General features: G+C 24.2%; 1 long non-coding RNA gene across 1 annotated transcript; it reads left to right on the top strand.

Annotated features, from left to right (window-relative positions):
- Positions 1-9267: 9267 nt before the first annotated feature.
- LOC135927339 (uncharacterized) lies at positions 9268-9853 on the top strand. Its single transcript, XR_010572047.1, has 4 exons — positions 9268-9324; positions 9429-9500; positions 9545-9640; positions 9761-9853. It is a non-coding gene; the product is annotated as an uncharacterized LOC135927339 (long non-coding RNA).
- Positions 9854-10081: the final 228 nt, after the last annotated feature.

The following is a 10081-nucleotide window of genomic DNA, read 5'->3' as shown; positions in this document are numbered from 1 at the left end:
CGCGTGTACCTCAACTCAACTTCTTTAAATGTAGGTAATTTAGGTCTAAGCGACGGCCTTGCAGGGTTTAACAGGTTATTCAAACTCTCGTACAAATTTTGGTTTATAGTGTGATTTTTATCAAATAACCGAAAATTAGTCAGTCTTGGGTCGTATTGGTTAAAGGTGTCTAACGAGGTAGCACCAGAACAAATGTCAAAAAGTCGGGTTTGTAATATGAAGTTATCTTTAGTTTAAAATATGCGAATTATTTGAAATTATATTCTAATAATAAGATAAAATATGAAAAATGAACTCTTAAATTTTGACTAAATATCAGAGACCTGCAGAGGTACCATTTGTATGGTATGGCACGGCGGCCCGGATTTTTTTTAAAAAAATTTTCAGGCCCGGCCCGGGTAAATTAAAAAAAATTAAAATACGGCCTGGCCCAAGTCTCTGCTAAATATCTTAATTAATAAATTTTGAATTTTATGCTAACCGATGCATATGTCGTATTGAGATATGGAGGCCAAATTTATATTTAATTTAATATTATATTTTACATACAAATTATTAAAATACACAATGAGTTTTAGGAAAAAATAAAATTATCTTAAATTACAAATGTTATCAGAGATTTTTTAAAAATAAAAATTGTCCTTAGTAAATGATTTAGAACTGAGAGAAATCACAATAATATATCTCTGATCTAGCAGGAACTTAAAGTTCATATAAAGAAGTGAAGTTTTTTTAAAAAAAATATACCTTCTTTCTCTTTATTTTCATTAGGAACTTGATCCTGATTCTTCTTAGTCAAATCACATTTCCGTTGGGGGAAAGGAAACTTCCAATTTTTCCTGGTAATTGGGTTGTGGGCATAAAACGCGTATTTTTTTTTGGAATTCAATTGAGATTTAATAGCTCGATTGGATCCTTCTCTTTCAAAGCTAGGAGATTCAGAACTCTTATAATGTTGACAATTTGACTGATTGTAATAGCATTTTTCATCAAAGGATAATGAATAGCAATGGTTTTTGAGCAGATTGATGATAGGGGGATTATTCCGAGAAGGGAATTTATTATATACTATATTATAAAACGACGATATTGGAACTTCTGGTAAATCTTTTAAAGTCTCCATGTTATTTGACAAATTTTAATATTTTTTTTTTGCATTTTCAGACAATTTCATAATCTCTAAAAAAATGTTAAATATTTTTTATACTTTCTTCTATTTTCCATCTGAACAAAACACATTAACGGGGATATGTCATAATTTTCATAACCTATGTAAAACTAAAATATAATAGGTAATATAATATTTTAATAAAACACTTAAAAAACATGATAAATTTTTATAATATTTTTTAAACAGTTTTTTTAATAGCGCATCACTAACGCATATTTTATATGATAGGTTCTATTCACAATATTACCTTTTTTAAACCATGTACTTTTTTTAAATTCACAAACTATTTTTTTTATAATATTATAATTTAAAATTAAAAAACATTATTAAAGCTTTCCGTGCTTTAAAAAATTCTTATATTAGAGGTCTGTAATGGATAGGTTTAGGCCTGGTCGAAACAATAGAGATGCCTTTTAAGGGCCACCCGTCTCAAAGGAAATTTTTACCCCTTACAGGTCCGGCCTGAAGTACGAACAATAATTTGTCAGATTCTATTTTTTTTTGGAGACAGTATATTTTAATTGTAGATTTTTAATATAATTTAATCCTTTTCAAAAATATGACCTTTTAGAGCCTCAAATTAATTTTTTTTTACCGGACCGATTTTTCAAAATTATTCTTTTAGACTCGAGTTTGGCCGGGGCCGAAAATTTTAATTGATAACAAATCAAACGCATTTTTATACAGTTAAATAAAATAAAAATCGCTAATGGGTTTGTCCTAAAAACATTATAAAATTGGGCTTTAATTATACAAATTTAAAAATAGTATTTTTATTTTCCTATCTCAAAATCAAGGTTGAAAATTTTGATTTCTATAAATAATAGCATTGTCAATTTTTATTACTAATTTTTTTTTTATATATGTTTGATGATTTTATTCTTCATGTTGGTTATTTATAGTGTTGTTAAAAGTTACTTTGGAAAGTATCTTGTTACAGTTATATTCTTAAGGTAAAGTTACAGTTACATTTCAAAAGTAATTAGTTAGATTGAAAGTTAATTTATAAATTATTTGTATAACTCATTATTTTTAATAAAAAAATTTATTATACAAAATAATCCAAATTTTATTCAAAAAATAAAGATTTAAATAAAAAAAATATACCACATTATAATATTACTCGCATGATTTGTTTTTTTCCCAAAAATTTGGGAGCCTAATATAAATGAGGCATTATCTAAAAAAGAATAATTTTAATTTTGGAAAATTATCCGATATAAATATATTTGACAAATTTTAAAAAAGTAACTTGAAAAGTATCTAATTTTTGTCGTTGCATCTCAAAAAAATTTAACTATTTGCAGTTATTTTTTGCAATGATGTTAAAAAAGTAACTTGAAAAGTATCTAATTTTTGTCGTTGCATCGCAAAATTTTTTACCTATTTGCAGTTATTTTTTGCAATGATGTTACTTCTATATTACATTATAATTTTTAATTTAGAAAAATATATTTTTGCATATAATTTCAATTTGGATTTCATTTTTATTATCTATATCTTCATAATTATTATTAGAAAATGAGATATTTCGGAAATCCTCAAAAAAAGTTAACCTTCCTTTAGACGTCGACACCTTTTAAAGTTAGCAAAAAAAATCGATTTATATTTTAATAATTTTAATCGACGATTTTTGAATATATATGTTGTATTTAAAAAAAATTGAATTAAAAATATATCCTGACTTTATAAAGCAATCCCAAGTATTGTAATTGAGAACAATATTATAAACGAATATGATTACTTTTCTTCCCCAAATAAAAGAACGATATAAAGCAGAAAAAATTATTTCTGATCTCCTAATTATTTATAATTGAATGATGAAAATAATTTTAAATTTAATTTTCACACAAACTGAGAAGTTAATTTGATATTTTTAGTGTTAACATTGATGGTAGATATAATATATTTCATAATTTTATTTCGTGTATTTTGTTGAATTGCCTTCAAGTCATTCATACTCCAAGCCCAAAGTTTCAAATTGTCTTCTTTTTTTTCTGAAAAAATTAATAAAATAATGGATTTGTTTATATTATTTTTAATATAGTATAATGTTTGTATTATGATTAATAGAAAAATATATTAATTATTAGTTATTATTATCTATGACTTTAAAAATTAGCATGGAGCGGCAATATTTTATTTTAGAAAAATATTTTATCTTATTAATAAAATAAATAAAAATTCCTAATTTTACATATAAACAATAAACATAATTGCCTGGGTAGGTATAATAATAAAGGTGTGACTGTGAGATTTTTTAAAAATAATTTCGATTAAAAATTTATTGGTGTGATTGATTATTGATTTGATTTATAATTTCAAATTTTATTTTTTTTTCGATAAAAAAAAAGGCTTATAAATTTTAAAAAAATCATCAAATTTAATCAGTTATATACTGCTTGTGAAATAAAGACTATAAATTTTTGATTTTATCATCAATTTTTACCGCTCTTTAGTATTGTTTATGCTTTGTAATAATCAAAAATAACCAAAACCTATAAATTTCTATATTATTTTTATTGATTTGTGGGTCAAATATGTCACAAAAGATTAGCGACAGTTGATTAATTATGATTTGAAAATTGATGAGAGAAAAAAAAATTAGTTTGGAAAAAATATTGAAAAGTATTTTACAACTCAAAAAGATATTTAATAAATATTTTTATTTAAATTATTATATAATCTATAATCATTTAATAAAAAAATATATTATTTAAGTAACCTATATTCCAAGGCAATCAAAATCGGATAATGTAAATATTCATAAAAATTAATTATACATTTAAAACCCAGGTGCTTGTTCAAAGTGTTACTTATTTTTTTATATTTTTTTTTTACTTTACAAATTAATTCAGTTCTAGTTTATAAATTAAAGTTTTACATCAATTATCAACTCACTACTATTATTACTAATCATTCCCTCAAATGCTTTTTTTAAATCGAATAATCCCATTTATTCCTTTGTCGGTCGTTGATAATCTAATATGCAAATTATTCAATTAGTCCAAATTTATTGTATGGTGTTATCCTAAATTTAAATATTTGAACCTAGCCGGCGGCAAAATGACAAGAGTTAGGAACCTAATTAACTATATACATGCCCGATTGACCCCGATTTTTTAAGTAATTACTCTAATAAGCGATTAGTGATCTATAATTGGAATCCTGAACGATAAAAATTCGTCTTGCCAAGACGAATTTGTTTAAAATTTTAAAAAACTCAATGATTATAAGGTTTCAATTAAAAAATTAATCATATAAAATTATTTTTATGATTTATATTCCATCAAAAAATAGGTTGCTAGTATTTAGTGCTTAATTAACATTTAACCATAATTTTGTGCCTGCAAATTTCTGGCCAAAATATGTAAATGGAAAAACATTATTTTTAAAAGAAAGAAAATTATTGTAGCCCTTTTTTCTTCCTTAATTTCCACTTTTATTCAAGAAGGATTTTGTCATTATCATTTACACGTTTTAAGTAAAGTTTTCGATATTTTTAACAACCTGTGATATTAACAATATGTAATACCATTGGTTTTAAAAAATATTTATGATAATTAATCTTATATATATACATTTTTTGGAGTGGCTCAGAGGTTAGATATATTACTTGACTGAGATGCGGCAGCATCGATCTAGTTGGTTTTTAAAACGGGGACGCTTGAAACGAATCATCTTCCTTAAGTAAAATTTAAATTTAGGTAGCAGTGATACGAGTTGGGGCTGGGTAGTATATATATTAAAAATGGGTGTTAAAGGTACTGCATTTTAATAAAAGATAGGGGTGGTTACTAAATTTCTATGTTAGTATTTATTTCTATACTAACTTTTTCAAATAATTTATTTTTTTATAGATGAATTCTTTAGTACCATATTCTTATATATTCAGAATAAAGATGTTAAAATGTAATTGTAAATAATCCTTCATTTCTATTATCACATTGTAATCTCCTATTTAAAATGGAAGAAATATACTTTTTTACCTGATTTTAAAAATTGGATATAGAACCCTATAATACTCAATCAGCCCAAGATATTATATTACCTTAAATTAATAACCAAATAAAGTCCATGTCTCTCTTTTTTTTTCTTTCCTATAACATAAGTTTGCTCCTCAATAATAAAAATTGGGAGGGCAAGAAAAAATATAATTGCAATGGTATTATTTATCATTTTAATCTCATTTTTATGTTTAAATAAAGTTTTTATAGCACCTTTTTAGAGTAAAGGTAAAGTTCGTTTTAACAAAATTTGAATGCTTTATATCTTTTGTTGTTTTTTTGAAAAAAATTTAGTTATATTCATCAGGTTTACTACTATTAACATTATATTGAGATAGATCCATAAAATTTTTGATTTAAAAGAAATGCGATCCCTTTGCTGACTAATCTCAAAAAAATTAAAATAGTAGGCAAGACCGATTTTCAGCCATTTTGCAATAAAATATTGGGTTCGCTTTAATTAATAGATAAAAATCTATAGGGAAAAAATTGATATAAATTAAAATTGCTTCAAAATTTTATGACAAAAATGTCTGAAATTTATAGGGTAGATGCGATGCTCATGCTAAAATATAATTCAGGTAAAATAAGGTCTTCAAAAACTTTAAAAAATGTATTATATAAAGGATTTAAATTATTTTAAGGATTTCTTATTACCTTAAACATTAAATTCTCAAATATATTAATGTGTTATGTATATTCAAGTTTTATGTATATATTTTGGAGGAGGAATGCTTTACTATTATATTTTAAAAAGGCCGCTGATCACTTGTAATAACAAGTTAAATATTAAATTTAAGGGTTAAAAATTTAGGCATTTAAAATCTTGAGTGTAATGGCATTTTATCAGAGTTGTTAAAGTAATGCGCTATTTTCTTTAATAATGGTAGCTAGTGTTGTTAAAAAGTCGAATTCGCCGGACTCCGACTCAGAGTCTGTAGTTGTTAGAGTCGACTAACTCAAGTCGTGAACTCAAATCGACTTAGTGAATTCAAGTCGACTCAAGTAGCGCGATATTTTAAAAAAAATAGCGATAGGTTTTTTAGAGAGTAGGTAAGAAGCGCGTTACTTCGCTGTATTAAAATGCTATATATACTGTAAAAAAAAGACTAAGATTTATTTAAAATTTCATAATACTTCTAAGATTAATATTATAATCTTTAAAATTTAATTTTGAAACTTATATTTAAAATATGCTTTAATTAAATCCAATTTTTATCATATAATTAAAAAATGTTGTCAATATAGATAGTGAATGAAGCAAATCTTGAGATGGATGATAACCATAAAATTTTACTAGGAAATGATATTCTGGAATTATCTTAGCCCATATTTGCAAAATAATTTGAACTAAAAAAATTAATACAGGATTTAAATTTAGATGCATTAAATATTGGAGGAGAGTATCGTTCAATAAATCAAGCAGCTTCAAACTAAAAAATATCTGAAGATATTATTCGTAAAAATAAAATAATTATCTACGTTTTAAATTTAAAATGTCTACACATAAAATTTTAGAGAGTTGTAACTCTAGATAATTTTGATGTATACTACTACAATAAATCAAATTAATCCAAACTAAATTGATTAATCCTGCACCATCAGAACTAAGTATTTCTCAAATTAGGTAATAAAGTCATAATTAATCTTATAACTGATAGAGTTCAGCCAATTTCCTTGGTGGATAATCCCTCATTTATCAGTCTGGTTAAACTATCACTTCGTGCCAGGATATCCTGCTGGCAGAAATGATTGCAAGAATTAGGAATAATCTTCAAGAAAGTCTTCAATATTAGATCTGTCAGATGTCTCATATATGCAACGAGATTATTGGGACCTATAATAAAATAAAGTCTATGTTCTGATCTTATACTAATATTGTACTCAACGAAGATACATTAATTATAATCTTGGCGCATTTCAAATTTAAAAATACTCAAATGAACATTTGAAAGTTTTTCTTATATAAAAAGTTTAGAAAATTAAGTACTACATTGTCCTAGTGGGAAACTATTGAGCACTTATTAAGTAAGACAAAGCTTATAATTTCTGATCACCCCAGAGATAATTATATAATTATCATAAGATTTATATTTATATAAATTTTTTATACATGTTTGAAATTAAAATGTAATTTTATGGACATATGCAAGATATATAAAAAAAATTAATTTTTAAAAAAAAATAAAATAGCGTAAAAAGTAGCTAGTAGCACGCTACTTTTTTTGGCCAAATAGCTTTATCGATGGCATACTTTTAAAATAGCGTTTAACAACACTGCATTTAACCCAGGGGATGGGGTAAGATTATCTTATACAAAATTTTAACTAGGAACTACACTATTATTGGTAAGAAATTCTAACTTTTAAAAAAAATTTCTAGTTTAATGATTAGGTTATCCAATAATATTATTTTAAGACCGTATATATATAATTCATTGCAAAAGGCAAAATACCATTTCTTTAAGCTATAACCACGAATCGCGCCAATATCAAATATAAATTCACCTTAAGGATAATTAACACATATCATGGCCATAAGTGTTGATATATAAATTAAATTGTATAATTTACTTTTTGTTAAGCACGTTTAAAGAAGGGGTCTAGAAGATATAAACTATCGACCTCAGAATTTTATAAATATAATTACTACGAAATATGAAAGATTAAGAGATTTTTCCAAATTGCATAAATAATTTCTTAAAAGTATTAAGTTTTATAATAATGCTCAGGTTCACAAAAACATGATAATATTGTTTTGCAATGCAATTATTTTGCCTTTAACTCTTTTTAATATTATAAAATAAAATAAATTACGATAAAAGGTTTCTTTAAAAAGTAGTAATGTGAAATAATGATAAGAGATAGTTTTCAAAGATTAATTTATCTAATTTTCATCTTTTATAAAAAAAATCTTTTAAAACAATTTATATAAAAGTATAATTTATTAAAAAAATTTGATAAAAAGTAAAAGCAAAAATAAATTCTTAAATTCTTTCATTTCATTATTATATTAACTTTGAAATATAAAAACTTTTTATTTTTGTCAGATTTTTTAAATATTATTTTTAAAAAAATTTTCACCATCATAAATTTAATATTACCTCTCTGATATAAATTTTAGAATTTTTTTAAATACTATTTTAAAAATTGTTTCACCTCGAAGATAATTCTGAGCTATGCGCTTGAATAATATTTTTCCTTAAAATTAAGATAGACATATAATATATACCTCCTAATTAAAAAGACACAAAATTTTAGGATTGTTTGTCAAAATCAAAATTGTATAATAAGATAGCGACTTTTGATATTCTGACTAACAAAAATTATTCCTACGTACACTATAAATATATAAAAGTTAAAATTTTTTATATTATCTAATACCAAACAACGGGCTATATTTAAAGGGTAAAATTTTTTTTATGAATCACCACGATATTTGATCCTTATTATCTACCATCATATTTCATTTCAATTAATAAGAATAATAAATGTATCTTCTTTTCATCTTTGATATAAATATACAATATACATTTAAGGGTTTCACAGTATCATTTTCAAAACTATCCATGTAAAAAAAAATTTACTATAAAATAAACCAAAAATATAAATAAAAAATCATCAATATTTGAATAATTAATTCACCAAAGGAAGGTGTGAATTGAATTTTTTTAAAACTTTAACTTAAACATTAGTCTGTTTAGCTAGGTATATAGCTTCCTCTAAACAGCTTAAAAACGAAAGAAGATATTTAGATTTACGTAAAGGATAACGCGTTTTTGTGAAGAAATATATAAATAACAAATAATATTTATTAAATGGTACAAATAAAATAAACCAAAATAGGGTTTCGTTTCTTAGTCCAAAATCTGTTAAGCCCATTTCAAAAAAAAAAGACGAACACATCCTTTCAATTTTTAGATGAAAACTTATTTTATATAAAAAAAATCTGGGTTTTAAATAAAAATAAATTTAATAAAAAATATAAGATATTGAAGATAGTCAAATAGGCTTGTACAAGTGGTATATTGACTCCTCATCAAGTTCAATGCATTTATTTTTTTTATTTATTCTTTTGTTTCTATTTTAGATAACAAGCCATGTCCTAACCTCAGTTAATGATTGTATTCCCACTATTTCTAGAGAGGTTAACCTAATATTGACTCTATTTTTTATTTATTCTTTTGTTTTTATTTTAGATCATGTTCATTGCATTTATATTCTTTATATTATTCTTTGTTTTTATTTTAGATATTTGTCAGGCCGCTCAATATGCCCTTTTATCTCTGATGAATATTTTGTCTAATTGAAAATTATATCAAAGTACATTTTTAAAATTTAACTAAATGAATATAACAATTTTTAAGGATCCTACTTTTTTAAAAGCTTACCATTTTGTCGGATCCACCATTGCTCTATTATCCCTGCTGATTATTTTGTATAACGCACAAAAAATATACATAGTATATTATTTTTATTATAAATAGTATTATATATTATTTTATATCTATTCCAAAAAATCTTCATTTTATTTCAATAATAATGTTTATTTATATTTTTGCCTGATTTTTTTATTTGTCTAGGCTAACCCAACCTTATTCCCTCACATTGCTACAAAACATGATGATTCTATTATTAAAGATAAGCAAAGAAAATAATGACGAATAAACAAACGCCTTACCCGTTCTAGAGTTACTGGTAGACAAAATAATAAAGAACTACGCTTGAAATGAACTCATCTGGAGGTTTTTTTTATCTTATGTTTTATATCTATGTTTATTTTATTTTTACCCAGTTCTCCAAATGATATTTCTATCACCACTACCACAATCCCTATGCCACCTCTGCCTAATTTTTAACAAATATAAGCATTTAATTCCACTATCATTCACCTCATTAGGAGT

This window comes from Gordionus sp. m RMFG-2023, chromosome 3 (genome assembly GCF_954871325.1).
Source record: "Gordionus sp. m RMFG-2023 chromosome 3, tfGorSpeb1-WG-v2, whole genome shotgun sequence".
Classification (NCBI taxonomy): domain Eukaryota; kingdom Metazoa; phylum Nematomorpha; class Gordioida; order Chordodea; family Parachordodidae; genus Gordionus; species Gordionus sp. m RMFG-2023.
The sequence above is the reverse complement of the archived record's forward strand: the minus strand, read 5'-3'. Positions and strand labels throughout refer to the sequence as shown.